The sequence below is a fragment of the Serinus canaria genome, chromosome 19, assembly GCF_022539315.1.
Source record: "Serinus canaria isolate serCan28SL12 chromosome 19, serCan2020, whole genome shotgun sequence".
Taxonomy (NCBI): domain Eukaryota; kingdom Metazoa; phylum Chordata; class Aves; order Passeriformes; family Fringillidae; genus Serinus; species Serinus canaria.
Window position 1 is genome coordinate 451,662 of NC_066332.1, and position 14,013 is coordinate 465,674.

Sequence of the window (14,013 nt, forward strand, 5' to 3'; positions counted from 1 at the left end):
GCTCAGAAAGAGCTGATGAAACACAGAGAGCCCCTGCCAGACAGCATGAACAGTGTTGCCCCAAGGAAACAAAAATTGCCTGTCTATTTTACACCCATGTGCTGTGCAGATTAGGATATGGCTTCAGGTATTTGAATGCTTTAAGCCTGACTGTAAGATTTTTTTTTACCCCCATAATAATGAAGTGGAACTAAATGCTCTGTTTTCCAATATGCCACAAGGCTGATTAAATAGGAGGCTGGGAAAGGGGATGAAGAGTCAACATTTAGCTTTGGGTATTCTTTTGTTTGTTATTTTGGAACAGTAGGTTGGAGCAGATTACAAAGCTTGAAATGAATATAAATAGTTTCCTGATTTAAAAAAAAAGAGAAAAGCAGAAGAGTACTTAATTTAAACCTTGCCCTGAGGAGCTGGCAGCTCAAAGCCAACACGTGGACTTGTGTAATGGCACTGTAAAGAGAAATTCCAAACCAAAAGGAAATTAAACTCATCTAGTTGGGTTTGCTTCAGTGTTCCCCCAGCCCAGCTGTCTGTAGAGCTGTTACCAACATATTTGCACTGGGAATTAGGATGCTATTATTTGTAACAGCAGTTATTTGTAACAGCTCTCCTCCACTGCAGAATGCCTTCTTGGCACCAAGTGATTTCTGCAGCAGTCCTGGAATGGCAACAATCCTCATAATTTTAATAGTTCTTATCATCTGGGAAATACCAGTCCATTTCTGGGGTCCTGGATTTACTTATAGCATTAAGATTAGTTAATAAATATAGTAACAGTGATATCATTGTTACCTGTATGACTCGCATGCAGGAAGCTTCACTATCTGACAGCTGGGTAGAACAAGGAAGGAAGGGCCAGGTAGGGGATTAGGGCAAGTGAGGAATGGAACAGCAGCCTCCTCCTTCCCAGCTCCTGCAGCGTGACCTCCAGACAAGCTCTTCCCATTCATCCTAGCACTTGGTTTTCCTGAAGAAATCTGGCAAAGGATCAGGCAATGCATAATGGAAAGGCTGCTGCATGCTGCGAGTGACAAACCCCACAGCGTTTGGCATTCATTTCTGTTGCATTTGGAGACATGGACTGGGTAATCCAATATGTCTTTTGTGTCTTATCTGGTGTTGTTTGCAGCAGGCCTGTTTAGTGAGCGTGTCACCTTTAGGCATTAGTGATGAACAACATCTGAAAATGGAGCCCTAACAGGCTGCTGCTTAGGCAGCGCAAGAGCGCAGCTCGTGCTCCCAGGCAGCCTGGGCTCCATGGCCAGCGCTGCCCGCCAAGCCCACTGACCCAGGGGCCATCCACCACTGTCCTTAAGCCAAAAATATTAACTTATCTAAAACACAATGGAACAGTTTGGAAGTATCAGTGGAAAATAATACACCTTCATTTATCCCAATTTTCTTATTTACTTCTTATTTACAGGTCTGTGCAGGCAAAAATAACAGAGCAATACATTTGCTTACTTCATGTTGCACTTGCTAATTACCAGGTACAAAATATCACTGTCTCTGCCTAGTGCATTAGGAATTGTAGAGGAGTTTTGGACTCACTAATAAATACAGATTTTATTATCTATTGAGAACAGGCTGAAAGATGACTCATCAAAAAAGGCCCTGTGGAGGGTGTTTTTTATGCTGTTCTTTAGTGAATATCATCCAAAAGGATTTCAGCACTATACTTTGACATCTCTTCTAAACAGAATACAAAAATATATATAAATATATATACACTTAAATGTACTTTTGCAGCACTTTGGGGAAGATGGGGCTAACTCTGACCCAATTTTTCACTGAAGTGATTAGTGGTTCGATGTGCCTCAAACTGAAATCCATTAAAAGGTGCTGCTGTGCTAAAGCTTCATCTCTGGTGATCAAGTTTCTTTGAGGAGTCTGCAGTTACCTGCTCAAAAATAGACTCTAACAGTCACTAAGTAATTTTTGAATATTTAGGTCACTTCATTTCTAGTTTTCAGCTTTGGAGGCAGAATCTGGTACAGGTAGTTACTGCTCTGAACTCTGCTGTTCCCACTTAAGTAAGGGGGAATTTCACCGTTAACTTCAGTAGGCAGGACTTCTAGATCTGTTCAAATTTAAATGGATGAAAATTTCAGCTTTTCTGCCCTCACAGTTCCATGTTTCAGGATGGTGTATCACTTGCTTCTGTTCCAGTTCAATTCTTTTGGTTAGTTAGGAGTTCTTTTGACTGAAAAGGCCATGTCAATGTAAACCGAAAAAGGTTGAGGGGTTTGGTATACTTCTTTCCCTTCCTTTTATGTGATTTCAGCAATACCTGGATTTGGGGATTTGCTAAGCTTCAACAATCCCATTATAACCAGAGCAATGCAATTTGTCTGTAGACAAGCTCTTAATGTCATTTACAGTGATTATATCTGTGCTAAAATTACAGTATTGGTTCAGAGCAATGTCATTATTTTAAATAATTATTTAAAATAATTGTAAAACAAATCAGTCATCCTTTTTTGTAAAATTGCTTCAAATTACTTTTCTTCAAATACTTCTCTTAGAAGGAGGCCTGTTGTTGTTCTGTGTCAGCGACTGTCAGGTGCAGCCAGCTGTGGCTCACAGCAGTGCCATGACAATACTGAGCACGTCGGGCTTGGCAGAGGTGGCATCGACTGCTCGGAGCTGCTTGAGGGGTTTCTGGGTGCGGAGGCTTTCTGCAGCACAAGGAGCATTGAGCGTAGAGTTGGATTGTTTATTATCAGTCTTGCTTTTATTACTGGTATTTTCTGGATTTTCCATGTTCATTTTACACTCTTTGCCTTCTCCAAGGATGGATTCTCCATTGCCTTGTGCTTGTTCCCTGATGTGATGCTCGTTCTGGCAGGTTGTGTTCACACCCTACAGTCACTTGGCCAGAGCATCTTTTCTGACCCTTTGGAGAAATGGCTCTTCTGGTTTTAACCCTACAAAGAAGAACATGATATTATCTTAACTTGGTGGTACTTCATTATTTGATACTAGAAGATTTTAGGAGAAAAATAATAAAAGTTTCCCTTTCTCCTCTCCTAACTCAACAGGGTATCATGACAGCTCCTGGTTTGAATGTTTTGTGTCACTGGGACTCCGGACAGTTTAAACAGAGAGAACCAGACTTGCAAATGAAGCTCTCAAGGTGTGTCTGCGCTTGAGGCAGCTGACTCTGGAACGTTTTGCCGGGCTGTCCATGGGAGGGAGACAGGGAGCCGGGCCAGGATGGGCTCTTCATCCCGGGAAACCGCGGCCGGGGCAGGCCCGGGAGCGCCGGGCAGGAGCCGGGCTCTGCGAGCCGCTCCTGCCTGGGAATCACCCAATGGCTCAGGACAGGAGTGTACTGCCAGGAGACGAGTGGAACCGAGAACACACAAGTTGCTATCATCTTCATAAATGAGTCACCAAAAAAGAGAAAAGAATCCTGATTCAATCAGGCACTTCTTACGCTATCAACTTGTCACAAGTGTGAGACCTGAGCAAATGCTTTCAGCATCTAAAGAGATGATCCCTCTGCCCTGCACTCGGTTTCATCCTGATGGTGTTTAAAGACATCATTTCATGTCTCTAAACATTTTCTAATGCCAAACAAATGCCGTTTGCGTTTATGTGCTCAGACTAACAGTGACATCCAGTGGCTGAGCGACCCAAACACGGGAGCAATCGCTGCGAATGGAGCGGCGAAGGGATCAGTCATGGTGGCTTAGATCATATGGACTTTAGAGTGAATATATAATATGCCATTCTCAAGGCTTGTGTGACAGCGAAACCCATGTCACCTTTTCATTTATTCTCTTGGGAAGAGCTGCAGTGTCTACAAGAGGGATTGTTGTGAGTTCTCCTGTGGTGGTGGTGGCTTTAGGCATAGATTGACTCCTCCTTTAAAAGCCTCCTTTTATCTCTGTAAACAAGTCTCGCTGAGTCTGTGAGCACTTCGGGCATGAGAAAAGCTGATGGCTGTTCTGAAGGCTGCCTGGGCACTGGGGAACAAGCAGGACTGCAGCAGCAGCACTCATCTAAGATGTAGAATGTTGTTTCATGTGCTCCTGAGTCCTCCAAAGCCTTTAGAAGGAAAAACAAAACAAAACAAAAACCAGAAAAGGTGACTAGAACTGGTAATGCAGTGTCCTAAACAGGGCTGGGGTTTCTCTGTGCCCCGAAAGCATCTGATCAGAGTATGTGAATGCAGATCAGAAGGTTTGTTTATTCCTGAGATGTTATCTGTTACCAGCCTTGGTCCCAAGGGCAGCCCCTGGAGCCACCATTGTGCAGGCAGACCCCTGGGCCGTGGGCATGTCACAGGTGGAGGATCACCCATTGCTCTTTGGGGTGGCTGCTGCTCCCCTCCTGATGGCAAAGTGCAGCCGTCTTCCTCTCTTACTGCTCAGCTTCCAGAGAGACATTTGTGTTTTGTTCGTGGTCTGACAGTTAACAGAGATCTTAGTGGCATACAATTCATAGAGCTTTAGGATGGTAATTACAACAGCAATGCCATGTTCCAGGAACAAACTCGGGTGTTTCACAGAAAACTCACACAAAACCAGGAACAGCTCCCAGAAGTCTTCTGACATTAAGTGTACAAATAGCTTGATAGAATAAATGGTTGCTTCCAGCATGAACAGAACTAATTTTAGACAGGAATCCCTAATGTGCCTGTCAGTGCTTCCAAATGAATGATTAAAGATAAAAATAGATTTATCATGTTTTTGCTTGCATGGGGCCTCAGATCTGTGAGCAATACAGAATCACCTGCTGCAAACACCCATGTGAGCCTGCCCTAATGTACTGTGGAAATGATTCCACAGTGTCCATTGAGCACAGCTAATTTCATTGTCACAACTGGAGACATTCTGGTTGCAGTAACAAGTGCTTGGTAAATTTGTTTTGACTTTGCTGTTTCCTGATTAATGTGAAAGTGCCAGTGCCATGAGGCCTGTTCTGCACTATGCTTCATTTTCTTCTAAGAGCCTGCCAGTGAACTACACACACAATGAGAAAAGGGCTTTTATAAGGCTGACCTGAATGTAGATGTCTTTTTTGTTGGTTTCCCCTCAAAGTTTTGGTTTTATCTATTTGTTTTTATTGACTGTATAACTGAATTTGCATAACACTTTCCATTTAGCAAACATTTTTCTTTTAAAATAACTCCACTTGCCTCTGTCTTGTGGCCCAATTTCTAACAAATATATCAGAAATATATGTTAAAATATTCATAGTACCAGTAATACAGAAATATTGTCGCAATATCACTGGATGCCTGAAACACGTGCACTTGTAAATACTGTCCGTGTCACAGGGGTGCAGTGTGGCTGTGGCAGCTCCTTCCCAAGCATCCACAAGCATTGGCAAAGCATCCATTCCCAAAATACCAGATGAGAAGACCCCTTCATCACACCTGCTCAAGGGCCAAAGGATTTCTCTCTCTTTGTAGGCACATCATTTATCAGAAGAATTAACAGATATTGTACTAAAGTGCTTAATTCTCAACTAAAGAGTAAAGCCAGAAAAAATTAGTTCATTATTTGTCATGGATACAGAGTACATTTGCTTTTACCATATAGAGTAATACATTTATAGTAAGACTTTATTCTTCAAGGTTCACGGGTCAAGATTAATCAGTTGTGACCTTGGCACACAGCTCATCTCTTCATGAAGTAAAAGCTGAGCAAGGGAATCTGAAACAAGGATCCATACGTTTATATAGAGCTGAGTCTGACTGAATGGTTGAAATGTAATTGAACAGCAAAAATAACATTCCTTTGCAGAGGGAGAATTAAAGACCTTTGGAAAAAGAGAAGTGAAATAAGAGTAATTTTTCAGTGAAGTGACATTATGAATTAATCTCTAACATGGCTGAAGTTGATGGTTATAGTTCCTTCCCAAGTATAATCCTTTCTCCAGAGCAGTTCTCCATGCATAAAATATTCAGAGAGGAAGATACAAACATCAACATTTTAAATGCCAGGTGCTTTATTGACAGATTGTTTGCTGTTTGCTGCCAAACAAAATTCATGTTTGCTTCTGCTTGGCATCTTTACTCACAGGAACTTTTAATTTTTTATCTACTTCACCAATTCTGTAGTAGCAAACCAGACTATAACTGTGTAATAAGCTGCTGCAGTCACCCTGGCAGTTCCATCCACAAGAATGCTGCCAGGACCAGATTCCCTGTATCCAAACTCTGTTGGGACTCTGGGACAGCAAAGCTCCTACCTCAGTTGTCTGAGTTCACAGATCTCAGTGTGTGCATGACAAGGAACAGCTTTGGTTTATATGCTGACAAGGACTTTCCAGTGATTTTTTTAAAATCTAAAGAATCTCTCTTTTGTCACGTTTTCTTTCTTTTTTTTACACCCATCAGAGCATCCTAGACCTCTGCCCCACTTCACCAATATGGTTTCCATTGATAAGGGGAATTCCTCACGCACTGTTTTTGGCTGGTTTAAGATTATTTTGTGTTCATTGTCAGGTTTAGCACATGAGACAGTCTTGACTTGTGTGCTTGTATGATTTTTATTTGTTCCTCTGAAAGCAAAAGGCTTTTGTATTTCCATGCCTGAAAACCCATGTGCTGCTCAGGATCTGGCTGCACTGCTCTGTTCACACTGTAGAACTCAACTCTCTTCACAATCCTGTTCAAATTGTCCACTCTAAAGTTTAGCAGATCTTCACCTATTTCCGCAGATGTAGAAGCAATTCCTAAAAGGAGTATTTTTGCTTAGTGATGTAGTTTTCTCTAGCCTGCTCTAGTCTACACATCGTCCACAAAGTTTACACACGTTTACATAGAAAATGCATGACTGCTATCATCAAGAGGAATTATTTTGAGCCACAACTTTCCTCCTATTTCCTTCTGGTTTTATGAGCTTCCCTGCCAAGACTAATCAATATGTAAACCTCTCTGCATGTTTGTAGCCGGTCTCATCTTTGTATATTAAAAGTTGTATTTCATAGCTTCCAGGTCTCACAATTTCATCTCAGCTTCCATAATACTCACCTTTTCATTCACTCCTGCAGGCATGAGTCTTGTTACTTTAAATATTCTATTAATTTCTGCAGTTATTGACAGAAACTTGCAAATCTGACCCTGCAGGCTTGAAGATTATTAGGGACATTGCAAAGCACAGAAGCTTAAAATGAGGCACTACTTTAAAGCTTGGCTCGAGAGAGTCCTCCTCCTGATTCATGGCTTTGGAATTGCAGAACTCTATCTAAGCTCTTCTTCGTCCTCTCTAATATTTTGGATTGATGCTCCAGCCAGAGGAAGGACTTGGGAGCCAGGCTGTTGGGGTGTGGCTCTGGGGCAGCCCAGGAGCAGCACCTGCACCCCGCCACCAACGTGGCACAGCCAGGGACGGGCACTGGTGAGAGGAGTCAGAGTCGTGGTCACACCTGCTGCAGCTGCCACTGCCTGTGCCCAGCACAGGGCTCTGTCCTTACACTGCTAAGTATGGTTTGAACCTGACCGAGGACTTCTACTGCCTTTTCATAAATCCACTGAATCATTTATGTTTGTATTAAGGTTTATTATCTTGTTTTTGAAAAAGGAGCGTGACCTTTGGCCGATGCCATTTGCCAGACTTCCTCCAAGCGATGCCATCAAGAATTACAGGGATAATGAGGTGGAACAATTTATTAATCTGTCATCTCTGAGCAAATGGGCTTCATTTGTTTTGGAGCCTTAATGTAGTGGTCGTGGGTTAACCAGCTTGTGAAATCACTTAGGCATTTCTTTCCAGGTAGGAATAAACTGGGATCTCACTGACTTACCGTATAGTAGAGAAAATAATGGAATTAGCATCAAAACTTCTTGGATTTTCACTGGGTCAGGAATTCACTGATGGCGTCACTGCTGCAATTTTTTGCACCCAGAGAGCTCTGGAGAGGCTTTAGCAGGACTCCCGCCGGCACCACAACCTGCAAGAGCTCAGCTGAGAGATTTGCTCACAGAAATACTCAGCGATTGATCCGTGTTCTGTTCTCCATGCAAGGGCAGAGCTGAGGGCCCTGCCTGGCCCCTGGCCTTTCCCAGGTTTCTCCCAAGAGCTGCTCCCCAGCCGCTGTCCCTTCGGCAGGACTGTTCTTCCCTGCTCTGCACCTGAGGAGGGTCTGGGGCAGCAGCTCCCTTGCCAAGGCCCAGGCCCAGCCCATGGCACAGCCAGGCTGTGCTGATGTCATGTTGCTGGAGCTTGTGGGCTTTGGCCAGATATAACATGGGCTATTCTCCAGGTTTTGGGTTTTGGGAATGATGAAGCTGCAGTTCCTCAGTTAACCCCTCCTAGACACCTGAGCACAGGTGGATTTCCATAGACACTAGTCAGCTTTATCACGGCTGGGGTAGGCAAAGGATTTTAGTCAAGAAAACAAATAATTGGATACTCAAGTTAAAATTTTATTCATCACATTGTTTTCCTCTCCTGTTCTAATTTGAATAATATCAAAAGTGACTGATGTAACAGACTTTCAGGTTGAGCCTGTAGGTACAAAATATCTGATAGCATTGTTCAGGGCAAGCAGATTGATCAAATCCTGTAGGCAAGGGCTGGAATATCAGACTTCAGAATCCTTGGATGCATTTAAACATCCAATTCAAATAAATGCAGCTTACAGGAAGAATCTACCTATCATGTTTAGGGCAAAGAGAAGGTCTGAGTTGGGATATTGCTGACACCACTGCTGTACTACGATTAAAATATGGCTTTTGATTAGTAAACAGATGGATTTTGATCTGCATCATGAGCCTGAATGAATTTGTTGCCAGTTCCTGAAGCAATTTGTGTTCTTGGAATCAAACTACCAAACAGTAACAGATGTGAGTACACTGAGCTGTCAAGAGCTTAATGGAGTAAAACCGAGATCACTACCCAGTTTCAGAGAAGGGTTAAGGGGATCCCTTTTTGAGAGCTAATTATTTAGGACAGCACACCTGTCATTAGGCAGCAGAAGATACCAAAAATTAACCATTATCTTGCATGAGTTCTCACTCTGCCACATGTGGTTGAAATGATAGACAGAGTTGTAGCTCAAAATTAATTGAGCTTTCAAATTGGGAGAAAGCAGGAGAAAAAAATTACCAAGGGTTATTAAAACTGGTTGAAATCACTAGGACAGCACACTTTCCAGTAGTATAAACCATTTCCTTTCAATTCTTAATAGCATGAAGACAAATTGGTACACAGAACATGGACAGTTAAATCCAGCAGACGTGCTGCAGACGAGACATCTGCTTTCAGCATGGTGTGGGAATAGAGAGCAGAGCCTGGCCGTGCAGGGAGCGATGCAGGAAGACCCAGGTTTGGGATACTCAGGGCTCTAACCACAGGCAGGTCTCTGTGTGGGGAGCCTGGAGGAGTGAGAGCCTCGTGCCTGCCTGCTCAGAGGCTGCAGCAGGCCATGGGCTCGGACCTGGCAGAGGCTGCCCTTGGAAAGGGCCCAGCATGGTTCAGCCCAGGGCTGCTCGGGGTGACCTGTGACACAGTGAGCAGAGGTGGCTCTGTGCACAGCCCTTGGTCACGTCAGCTGAGTGCAGCAGGAGCTCCTCTCGTGCTCACATCCCATCCCACTGCCGGCCGTGCTCGCGGAGGCAGCAGCTGCTGCTCTCCCTGGCTGCAGATGTACATGCAGAGTCACAGTTAGAGCTGTGAAGATGCCGTCTATCACTTTTTGTCCCAAGTGGAATAGGATGTAAAAGCTCACCCTTGGGGTCAGGCCTGCAGAATTGCCCAGAGCCCCCCCTGAATCCCACAGCTCATCAGCTGCTGGCAGCCTCCCCTCCTCTCCTTCCATTCGATGTGGGAGCACCAGCCAGCCTGGCCGGGGGGAAATCACCTGGTACATTCCAAGGAGCACTGTGTCCATCCTTGTGCAGGCTGGTGACCAAGGCACTGTGTGTCTAGGGATGGCAGAGCTCTCATGCCAGCGGTGGTTCTTTGCAGGTTGCTATATACAAGTAGTTTCTCTCATGCAACTCATGCTATTAAAATCACTCACCTGGTGCTGGCAAGCGGAGGGGCTCAAGAACCCAGGCATGGAAAGGAGACACGATGGCTGGCACTGGAAATGCAGAAAGGAGGGAGAAGTCTTTGTTACTCTCCATTTTTGTGGTAGAGGATGTACAGTGCTGACCCTGGGTCTCCTCTGCAGAAAAGCAAAATTACAATTCTTAGGAGATTGCTGCATTTTTACAGGAGATTTGGGTGAATAAATAACTGCCTCCATAGGAGCCTTTCATCATTTAGCATCCTACTGATGCCTGCTTTTCCTCTCCACAGGAATCCTGCCCTGGAATGATTGTAAATTACCAGGCAGAAATCTTTGATCACTCACCAATTAACTCCCTTCCTTTCAACATGTAAAGCTCTGTATAAGGGAGCTCTGGTAACTTCAGTATGAAGAGAAACATTTAAATTCAATATTCTGGGCACTTGGTTACCTGCCACTTATTCTGAACAGAAAATTTCTTCTGTGGTTCTTTTAGACTGTTCCTTTCAAGTAGGCACAAATCCAGTGTGTGAATACTGATGCTTTCTACATCTGCTCTTACAAAAACTGAAATCTTCTAGTCAGACATAAATCTTTGAACTTCATAGGTTATTTCAGTGAGAAGTGATACATTGCAGTAAGCAGAGAGATCGAGCTGGAGAGAGGATGCTCACATCTTACCTTGAATTTCTTTTTTCTTGGGCCATAGTGGGAAGCAGTGAAATAATCCAGGTCTGCCTCAGCTTCAGGAGTGGGCACAGCCTTGGCTTTAGTCCTGCCCTTGTGCTCGAGGTCACAGTCCTGGCTCTGCTCAGCTGGAGCCATTGCTCTCAGAGATCATCTTCCACCTGCCTTTTAGGTCCACAAAGAGAAGGATTTGCTTTCCTTCTAAATGAAGGATTTCTCTGTTGTAATTCTCCATGATTTACATATTATTTAAGATTTTTTGATACTTTCCAAAGAGCAAACTTATTTTCTAAGGCTGAGTGTCAGTTTGGCTTCAGCCAACACACAAGGGACTGAGGGCAGTGGTGAGTTCCCTCTCGATGTGAGCAGGGGCAGCAGCTCGCCAAGTGATGCTGTTTGCAGAGTTAGCTCTGCTGTTTGCCAGGTTTTGACCTTCTAGAAATTGTTGTTCAGTTTTAGCTCAGTCTCAAGTTCTCATTTTCTAGTAAGTTTAGGACTTTTATTTTTTTAACTCTACGCTATCTTACTCATTCCTTCCCAGCGGGAAGTGCCCCACATACTGAATCCAGCAGTGGCAGCCACAGAATTAGACTCTCACTTCCCCTGTGAAAACACCGCAAAGTTTCTCTTGAATTTTGTTCTACTTTCATTAAACCCATTAAGTGATTTTTAGCTGTAAAATAAGTTTTACTGACTCTTGCTCTCCCAAAGCAGGTATATGGAATAAACCCAGTGATTATTAGCTGGCTATGTTACAGTAACTATTAAAAATCGGGGGGACATTAGTGTCACCACTGAAACGGGCAGATCGTGTCACAGAAAACAAGCTTTCGAGGTAGAAAAAACCAAACAGCCCAAACCAAGGGGTGTCAGGGTAAACAGAGAAGGGTGTGGCTTTGAGGCCACAGCAGATCCAGGAATAAGGCCGTGTGTCACTCTGGAAGCAGGTTCCTTGTGCCCTCTGGAGCTCTGCAGAAGCCTTGGCAGCACTGAGGGGCTGCCTTGGTATAAGGGGCTGCTGGGCATGGGGGGCTGCTGGAGCCCAGCAGCCTGGGAGAAGTATGGCCGGACCACCCTCTTTAGCCATTTTTAAAAAACAGTTCCTTTCATTCTTCTTTCACTCAGTTTTTTACAGCAAAAAGAAACCTTTTCCTGCTAAGATGTTTTAAAGTAAATGCATTGTAGGAATTTGGGTGTTATGAGTATATCTTCATTCACAATCAGTAGATAATTGCATTAAATTATCTTTACCTGGAGAGACCTGATATTATATTAAACCCAACAGTCACATCACTGCCCAAACGACATAGATCACTTACAAACTGAGATGCTCCCTTCTGTCCTCAAACCAAAAGCCCTTTCAGCAGAGAGGTGTTACCACCCACCACCTGTCCCTCCAGCTGTCAAGATCCGGAGCCCATTCATTAACCACGAGCAGCTCTTTTAAATTATTAAACCTGATTGAACATGTTCTGGAGACCATTGAGCTGAGCTGACAGACATCCTCTCCACGATGGTGTCTGGGTTATGGGCTCTACTCTGGAGGAAAAGGCTTTCTCCATCATTTTTGTTGCATTCCTTTAACTGCCCTGATGGAACCAGCACTTGGCACAGGGCATAGGGCTGGCATGTGCCCAGCTGTCTGTTCTCTCATGGCTGTGTTATCCTGGTCTCCAAAAACCTGGTGGAGGATTCTATCCAGTGGGCAAAGCTGGGTACTGGATTTGCACTAGCCTGTGCCCAAACACAGTTTCAAAGGTCTATTGTGTTTAGGGTTTTTTTTTTTTCCTTAGAAGTGAGTCACGAAAATTACAGTAAAAATAGGGTGAAAGTGGTCTTTCTTCCTGCTGTTAGATTGGTTTTATTTATGGTTCAGTTACTGCTTAACAGCCTGCTGGATATCCAGGAGGCCACTAGGCAACCTATAAAAAAATGTAATCCAGAAGCAAAGAAGCAAGGGAAGAAGGAAAGCAACTTGCCCTGTGGTACAGTTAAAAGTGAAGCCCAAGAATAGCATGTGATCAGGGAACACAATAAAGCAAAGGCTGGTTCAGTAGAGATTGCACATGTCACATAACCACTGCTCTTCAAGCATCCCAGAGGGCTCTGCACACATGGATGACCTGCATGCCTTTGCACCCCACTGGGAGCTCACCCTTTTACAGATGAGAAACAGGACTTTATTTAAATCAAAGGTGGCTGAATAATCCAGCACAAACATTCAATTTCAAAGCCACTCTTCCTCCAGCCCTCCCTGCCAGCCTCCCAGCAGAAGGCTGGGGAAGGTGCTGCTCGGGGTAGGCTTGGGCTGCAGTGCCAGGGCTCTTCCCATTGCTGCTGTGGGCAGCGGGCTCCCCATGTGGGGTCTGCCAGCCACAGCCTGTGCTGCCTCAGTGGCTGTGGTGTCCCTGTCCCTGTGTGGGCCCACGTGGCCGTGTGTGCCTTCCCGAGGTGGTGGGGAAAGGGTCTGGTGCAGTTGGGGGCAAAATAACTGCAAGTTGCTGATGGAGCCCTGGGCCGCAGCGGGCAGGAGCAGCCAGAGCAGCAGCCAGCTAAGCAGAAATATTGGCCTACATTTGTTTCTCCGCCTGGTGGAAGGCATGTGAGTTTCTATGGCAACTTGTGTTTTCTGTTCGTCAGGCCTACTGACTCACTTCTGAGGGAGCCGTGCAGAAAAAAGATTGTTTTCTTTCTGTGCCAAGTCAAGTGGCTCCTTTCCTGCAACCCAAAGCTCTTGTCTGAGGGCTGCTGGTCAGGGTTTGTGACTGCTGTGACTTCACAGCATCAGTTTAGGGCCACAAGAAAAGACAGTTGAATGTGACAACATCCTCATCCCCTTGAGAACACATTGGCAATGAGTTAAGTTTATCTTCATTACAAGAGGACGACAGCCCAGCTGGAACCCTGGGACATTGTGCTGGTGCTGGTGGCAGCTCAGAGCTGTCTGTGCAGGAGGGCAGCGTGGTGGCTCCCAGCACCAGCCTGTGCCATGGGGCAGCCCAGAGCACACACCCTCGGTGAGCTTGTGAGTGCTGATGGGATAAAATTACCAAAGGGGCCAAAGAGATATTGCTGAGATTAGTTCTTTAGGGGGAATCAGAGCTGGCGAGAGCACGGCCCAGTGGGAGGAGGGGACACGTGCAGAGCATGGAGCCAGGCAGAGCAGAGCATGTTGGTTCCTGAGCACCTCATCACCTCAGCTTTTCTAATTGAGAAACTTTCCTGCATAACCAAGCTCGATTTTGCAGCAGAGCCCAGGGATGCTGAGTAACCATTTTTCCTTTAAATGGAGGGGGGCTTTGCATCCACTTCTCTCAGGCTGCACTGAAACTCCCAGCTTTTATACCCTAGAGA